The sequence below is a fragment of the Macaca nemestrina genome, chromosome 1 (genome assembly GCF_043159975.1).
Source record: "Macaca nemestrina isolate mMacNem1 chromosome 1, mMacNem.hap1, whole genome shotgun sequence".
NCBI lineage: Eukaryota > Metazoa > Chordata > Mammalia > Primates > Cercopithecidae > Macaca > Macaca nemestrina.
Genome location: NC_092125.1, coordinates 97,233,349 through 97,241,796, shown reverse-complemented (window position 1 = coordinate 97,241,796; position 8,448 = coordinate 97,233,349). Strand labels below are relative to the sequence as shown.

General features: G+C 41.8%; 1 pseudogene; it reads left to right on the top strand.

The window, feature by feature from the left end:
• The first annotated feature begins 3,317 nt into the window (after positions 1 to 3,317).
• Positions 3,318 to 5,206, top strand: LOC139356653 (SLAM family member 9-like; annotated as a pseudogene).
• The last annotated feature ends 3,242 nt before the right edge of the window (positions 5,207 to 8,448 follow it).

Below are 8,448 nucleotides of genomic sequence, written 5' to 3'. Positions count from 1 at the left end.
ATATTGAAATATGTAAGGACGATAGCATAGTACATAGGATTTTTTTTCAACACTTGAACAAGAAGAAAGAAAGAAAAGTATAGATAAAATAAGAGTGGCGGCCGGGTGCGGTGGCTCAGGCCTGTAATCCCAGCACTCTGGGAGGCCGAGAGGGGCGGATCACCTAAGGTGGAGAATTCGAAACCAGCCTGACCAACATGGAGAAACCCCATCTCTACTAAAAATACAAAAATTAGCTGGGTGTGGTGGCGCATGCCTGTAATCCCAGCTACTCATGAGGCTGAGGCAGGAGAATTGCTTGAATCAGGGAAGCAGAGGTTGCGGTGAGCAGAGATCCAGCCACTGCACTCCAGCCTGGGCTACAAGAGTGAAACTCTGTCTCAAAAAAACAAATAATAATAATAAAATAAGAGTGGCAAAAATAGTAATAAATATTGAATTTGGGTGGTAGATATTTTGGGAGTTCATTTACAATTATCTCAACTAATGCTTGGCTGAAAAATTTTAAAAACAGTCCTATGTTAGACCAAGTCTCTTGTATTATTAGCAGTTGAGAATGGTTTTTCACTTTACTAGAATACCCTTAATTTCTCACATTGTGGAAAGTAAGAATGAGATAGGCAAATTTGCAGATAACCTTACTGCCCTAACTAGAGTCCCTTCTCCCAGGAAGTTTGAATTGGGAGAAAAGGAAGAAATGAAGAGAGGGAGAGAGAATGGTCATGAGTCTCTAGATATGGCTAGCCCTATAATAGCTGCGTACTGGTGACCATATTCTACCAGTAGGCAGGTGGAGAGAGAGCTAATCCAGAAAGAGAAAAGTAAATTAGACACATACAGAACAGAGTCGAGAGACAGTCCTAGTTGGTGTCCCCTTGGTTTTCATTTCCTAGATTAAGTGCTTTTTGAGTTCTGGCTACATGCTTGCCCTTGGGCTCTTTATTCTTGTGATTATCCACCCCTTAACCCCATCATAAGACAGTCTGCATTGGTGTTTGCTACATGATGCCAGTGGTATTTTATGAATGCAGCCCTATGTAATAAAGTCTATTGCCAATCCAAAGAAGTATTGGGTCAAGCTCATCAACGCCAACAGTGCTGGAGGAATTTTGTTGCTGAGAAATTGAATTGTATTGCACCGTTTTCTTAAAAAGTGCGTTGTTGGGACAGACCATGTAGCACCTTCCACTTAATTCCTATTACTTATTTGGAGGTAGCGGCACATGGTAGTTTTATACTTTTCATTTAACTTTGTAAGCCATTCAGGGTGTATTTTATGTTAAGGGTAAGACAGGGATTTAAATAGAAAAATCTAGCCAATTATTATTATTATTATTATTATTATTATTATTATTGTTATTATTATTATTATGACAGAGTCTTGCTTTGTTGCCCAGGCTGCAGTGCAGTGGTGCAATCTTGGTTCACTGCAACCTCCACCTCCCGGGTTCAAGTGATTCTCCCGCCTCAGCCTCCCGAGTATGGATTACAGGCATGTGCCACCTGTAAAAAATTATGCCTGGATAATTTTTGTATTTTTAGTAGAGATGGGGTTTTACCATGTTGGCCAGGCTGGTCTCGAACTCACGGTGATCCACCTGCCTAAGCCTCCCAAAGAGCTGAGATTACAGGTGTGAGCCACCATGCCCGGCCAAAACTAGCCAATTATATCAGAACCATTTCATAAGTGTAGTAGGTTCTTCTACAGTGGAATCTCAATATTTCTGAACAAATGAGGACTATAAGGACTGAAGCTGAGGCAAGTGTCTAGGCCAATTAAAAGAAAATAACACATTGTATATATGTATCAAAATATCACATTGTACCACATAACTATGAACAAATATTGTGTCCATTTAAAAAACTGAGTGAAAGATACAGAGATTTCCCATATACTCTCTGCTACACACACACACACACACACACACACACACACACACACACACACACACAGGAAGAAGGAGAGAAAGAAAGAACAAAAGAAAAAAAGCAGGGAAGCAAGCAAGAAAGAACGAGAGAAAGAGATATGGTTAGGCTTTGTGCCCCTACCCAAATCTCATCTACCTCATCTAGAATTGTAATCCCCACGTATTGAAGGAGAAACCTTGTGGGAGGTGATTGGATCATGGGGGTGGTTCTTCTATGCTGTTCTTGTGATAGTAAGTTCTCATGAGATCTGATGATTTTATAAGTGTCTGGCATTTCCCCTGCTTGCACTTCTCTCCCCGGCTACCATGTGAAGAAGGTCCTTGCTTCTCCTTTGCCTTCCACCATGACTGTAAGTTTCCTGAGGCTGCTCCAGCCATGTGGAACTGTGAGTCAAACTTCTTTCCTTTATAAATTACTCAGTCTTGGGAAGTTCTTTATAGCAGTGTGAGAATGGAGAAAGAAACAGGGAAAGAAAGAAAGAGAGAGAGAGAAAGAAGGGAGGGAGGGAGGGAGGTAGGAAGGAAGGAAGGAAGGAAGGAACGAAGGAAGGAACGAAGGAAGGAAGGAAGGAAGGAAGGTGATTAGCAAATGTGATCATGTGATCAGCATAGAGCACAAAGAGCATTTAATCTGTTAGCTGTTCACGCTGCAGAACAGGATTTATCGTTCTCTTTTGCCTTCCTTTTAACTCCTCGCAATCTTCAAGGCAAACCAGGTCAGTCGGGCCACCATGAAACCTCTTGCTCAGCTTCTCCTCTTTCTCCTCCAGTTCCAGAAAGGTGAGTGAGTCAGGGGCTCCTTCCCTGACCTCCCAGGGGGTAGGAAGTCTACACAGGCACAGCCCAGCCAGACCTTTTCAGAACTGAGACCTCATATTAGGGAAATTGGGGGTCAAGCAGATGGAAGATGTTGAGAAACTCTAGGACATGGGAAAGACTGACTAGGGAGTGAATGAGGGCAAGGAGGAAAAGGAAAAGAGAAAAATCTAAGGTACATGGAATAATGACATTGTGAATGTCAGAGTTGGAAGGATTCTGAAAGACTCTGCATTTTATCTCCCTTGTTTTAAAAAAGAAGAGAAAAGGACTGGAGGAATCAACAGGCTTTCTAAAAGCTGCACATCTCAATAGAGGCAGGATCAGGACTAAGAAGCAGGACTAAGTCCTGTCTGTCATCTGAGATCTTTATATCACATACCGTTGAGACACCAGAATTGCAGCGACAGTGAAACTCCAGTTCTGTGGGGCAAAAACATTTCAGGAAATAGGAAGTTGTGAGAGTTGAAATGTCTAGCTGAAAAAAAAGAGGGACCAGGCAGGGCAGGGCTGGCCTCTGACTTCCCCAGTGGTCTCCTTTCTGGTCTTCCAGGGCCAATAGCTCTCAGGGGAACACAACCCCAGAGACAGGGTTTAGTGATCCTAGCTGGAAGGGTCCCTGGAGTGATCCCTGGAGATCCCAGCAGGAAGGAGAGTTTAAGCATTGCCCACTTTGAGCTCCAACTACAACACCACTGCTAATACCTCTTTATGTCCAACATTCTTGTGGGCCCCAACATACAGGAGCTATAACTGACTGGGAGACTTGTGGGGCGGGACAATTGTCAGGGACATTTTGTAGCCTTTTCCTTCTGTGTTTACAGGGAATCTACTTTCACAAAGCAGCTCAACCCCATTGATGGTGAATGGGATTCTGGGGGAGTCAGTAACTCTTCCCCTGGAGTTTCCTGCAGGAGAGAGGATCCAGTCCATCACTTGGCTTTGCAGTGGGACATCTTTTGCCTTCATAGTACTCTACGAAGAGTACTCTATGAAGGCAAAAGTCCACAAATCTACGTGACTCATCCGAAATGGCAAAAACGACTGAACTTCACCCAGTCCTACTCCCCGCAACTCAGCAACTTGGAGATGGAAGACACAGGCTCTTACAGTGCCCTGATAGCCACAGAGACCTCTGCAAAGCTATCCAGTTATACTCTGAGGATACTCAGTGAGTAAGGGCATAGAGGACCAGCTCCCTACTGGTAAGGGTGAGTGGGCTACCACTAAGCCTGGGGGGCTGCATGATCCTTGGTAAAGGCGGTCTCCCAGTTTCACTCTTTTTGTCAGTCCAGAACCTTTCCTAGGTAGATTCATTTTTTCTTTTCTCTCCTTATTCTTTTTCGTCCTTCTTCAGTTTGGCGGCCCCTGGCTGTGGCTGTGGCTGTGGCTGTTTGAAAAACGTACAACTTACCCCTTCCTTCATGCAGTCACTCAGGAGTTGGAAATGAAAGAGTCAGAGATATTTGCGTTGAAGGGGTCTGGATTTCTTGCTGGGTTCTTACTCCTTGATGATCTGAGTCTTCTCTTTCTAGTGTGGCCTGGAAAGGTCCTTAATTGCTATTAGTATCTTTTAAAATTATTGTTTCAAAGCAGAGCGGCTGCCAAGGCCTCAAATTAGAGTGGATTCTACCATCTCTGAGAATGGGATCTGTAATGCCATCTTGAGGTGTTCTGTGGAGGAAGGAGGAAAGACCATCACATATGAGTAGACATCAGTGGGACCAGGGGCTGCTGTGTCCCACGTGGGGTCAGTCCTCAATGGCTCCTGGAGTCTTCGTGACCTGCATTGGATCTACACTTGCACAGCTCTGAATCCTGTTAGCTACAGCAACTCTACTCCCATCCTTGCTGCACAGCTTTGGGCAGGTAGCAGGGCCCCTTCTGGTCTCTCTAGCACCCCTATGAAATGTTGTGAGGTGAGGGCACAGCAGCCCTTGTCACCTGCCAACAACCCTCATTCCACTTACACTACACACATGTGCTCTGTCCTCTCTCATTCTACTTTCTCTCTTTCAGGTTCCAAAGCAACTGAAGCTACCTATCACTCAGTGAAATGGATTTTCCTGAGGAAGGGGCTTCTTCTCCTTGTGTTCCTTGGGGTTCTAGGAATTTGGCTTATCCAGGTGCAGGTGCTCAGCAAACCCTTGAGGCCTAACTCAGGGTGATAAGAGACCACCAGTACCCCAAGAGAGCCAGGCTGTGCCTAACTGAGGCCATTACTTTTCTGTGGCTCGATTAAATTACATCTATTGACCCATACTCTTTTCAAGGTGAAGTACTATGGATTGTCAAAGGCCATTGGGATAAAATTTTTTATTTTGTGATGTCTGAGCCCACGTACATGCTCATTTTTTTAAAAAAAGAAGAAGTTTGGTCAAGAAGAGTTAAAATAACTGCATGAACACCATATGTTATCTATTCTGAGCATATTTCTTTCTCCACAATTTAAGGTTTCTGAAATCAAGGTAAGTTATAATATAAATATATACAGCTAAAAGGAATAGGGTGTTTTTCTCCTGAAATATCATTATTAAAATGATCTGCTTTTTAAAATTCAGTGGTGTCTTCTGTTGATGGAAATGTAAATTAGTACACTATTATTGAAAAATAGTATGAAGATTCCTAAAAGAATTAAAAATAAAACTACCATTTGATCCAGCAATCCTATTACTGGGCATATATCCAAAGAAAATTACATATCGAAGAGGTATCTGCACTCCTATGTTCATTGCAGCATTATTCACAATAGCCAAGATATGGAAGCAACCTAAGTGTCCATCAGTGGATGAATGGATAAAGAACACATGGTATATATACACAACGGAACACTATTCAGCTTTTATTTATTTATTGAGATGGAGTCTCACTCTGTTGCCCAGACTGGAGTGCAGTGGTGTGATCTCGGCTCACAGCAACTTTGTCTCCTGGGTTCAAGCAATTCTCCTGCCTCAGCCTCCCAAGTAGCTGGGATTATAGGCACGTGCCACCATGCCCAGCTAATTCTTGTATTTTTAGTGGAGATGGGGTTTTACCACGTTGGCCAGGCTTGTCCTGGCTCCCGACCTCAGATAATCTGCCTGCCTCGGCCTCCCAAAGTGCTGGGATTACAGGTGTGAGCCACTGCACCCGGCCAGCTTTTAAAAAGAAGAAAATCTGTCATTTGCAATGGCATAGGTAGACCTGGAAGACATTACGTTAAGTGAAATAAATCAGGCACAGAAAGATAAATACTACATAATCTCACTCATATGTGGAATCTAAAATAGTTGAACTAATAGAAGTAGAGAGTAGAATAGTGGTTTACCAGGGGCTGGGGTAGTTGGGTATGATGTTGGGGACATGTTAGTCAAAGGATACACAATTTCAATTAGGAAGAAGCTCAAAAAATCTATTGTACAATATGGTCACTATAGGTTAATAATATATTTTAACTTAAAATTTAAAATATCTTAAGAAAAATACAGGCCGGGCGCGGTGGCTCAAGCCTGTAATCCCAGCACTTTGGGAGGCCGAGACGGGCGAATCACGAGGTCAGGAGATCGAGACCATCCTGGCTAACACGGTGAAACCCCGTCTCTACTAAAAAATACAAAAACTAGCCGGGCGAGGTGGCGGGCGCCTGTAGTCCCAGCTACTCGGGAGGCTGAGGCAGGAGAATGGCTTAAACCCGGGAGGCGGAGCTTGCAGTGAGCTGAGATCTGGCCACTGTACTCCAGCCTGGACGACAGAGCCAGACTCCGTCTCAAAAAAAAAAAAAAAAAAAAGAAAAATACAAATCTGTTCAATATTTATTAGAACTAGACAGTTGAGACTATTTTATGAAATAACATTTAACTGCTTTGAAAAGGCAATAAGTAGCCCCAATAGATGCAAAAATATTCAGAATCTGCTAATCCTATCCTAGCATTAGGAAATTCATCAAAATTAAAATTTTCATCATAAATATCAAGTGAAGGCCGGGTGTGGCAGCTCATGCCTGTAATCCCAGCATTTTGGGAGGCCGAGGCAGGTGGATCACCTGAGGTTGAGAGTTTGAGACCAGCCTGGCCAACATGGCGAAACTCCATCACTACTAAAAATGCAAAAATTAGCCAGGCATGGTGGTGCACACCTATGATCCCAGCTACTTGGGAGGCTGAGGCACAAGAATCGCTTGAGCCTGGGAGACAGAGGTTGCAGTGAGCTGATATTGTGCCACTGCACTGCAGCCTGGGCGACAGAGAGAGATTCCATTTCAAAAAAAAAAAAAAGAAAAAGAAAGAAAAGAAAAGAAAAGAAAAGAAACATCAAGTCAATATAGTCAATGTTAACAATTTTTTAAAAAGTTTATTGTAAAGAGATCTGTAGGTAGGAAGCAGGATGAGGTACTTTAATACTTTCTTACTAGCTGGTGAAGGTGGGCTACATGTACAATTGAAGTTAAATAATATTCTGGGTGGACTGGCTCACGCCTGTAATCCCAGCACTTTGGGAAGCCAAGGCAAGTGCATCACTTGACCTCAAGAGTTCGAGACCTGTGTGGGCAACATGGTGAAACCTTGTCTCTACAAAAAAATACAAAAATTAGCTGGTTGTGGTGGTATGCACCTGTAGTCCCGGTTACTTGGGAGGCTCACTTAAGCCCAAGAGGTCGAAGCTGCAGTAAGCTGTGATCATACCAGTGCACTCCAGCCTGGGTTTCAGAGTGAGACTCTATCTCAAAAAAATAAAAATAATAAATAATAAAGTACATGAAATCACAGAGAGTAGTTATCACAATGGTGGAATATGTCATGTAAAAATAATCTAACAAATATAATTTCCTATAACAAATATTGTGCATGACTAGCCTTGAGATTAAGGAGACATAATACCATCACATACAGATATCTCAGGGAAACTTCTGGTAACCAAAATTTGCCAAAACACATTTCCTTCATAGCAAAATAATAGTATGTATAAATGTGATAATAAAGGATTTAACCCCATTTGCTTAATGTTTACATTCTTACTGCCTCCCAGGGGATGATCTTTTAAGTACATCCCCATGTTCATCCTTATATAACAAGATATAATGACCAACTCAGTGCTTTGTCAATCTCAAAACACAATAACAAGACTTTTCCTAATTTTTCTAGGTTCCTTGTTAAGTTATTAAAGTACATTTTTTGACTCTGGCTTTTGTTACAAAACTGAATTAGGAAATACAGGGCTCCTAATTTTGTTTCCCCTATAGCCTGAGGATGTTTTGCCATATATTAATCACTGCAGATTTGAAAACATGACTTTTTTTTAAATTATACTTTAAGTTCTAGGGTACATGTGCACAACGTGCAGGTTCGTTACATATGTATACATGTGCCAGAAAGCATAACTTTTAGGCAAGTGTATTATTAGGCAAATTGCTCGCCATTAAACTTTCATTGTAATTTTCTATGTAAATTTTCATAGTCTTCTCAACAAATGATGCTTGATCAATTGGATATCAATATGTCAAAAAAATTTTTTGATCAATTTCCTATACAATATTGTAAAATTAACTTAAAACAGATCATAAGCATACATGTAAAATCAGAAAGCATAAGACCTCTAGAGAAAACCAGGAAAAAGTATTTGTGATCTTGGGTTAGGCAAGAATTTTGCAGATAACAACAAAAGCACAATTCATAAAAGAAAAATTTGAGCCTCTGCTTTTTTTTTTTTTTTTTTGAGATGGAGTCTT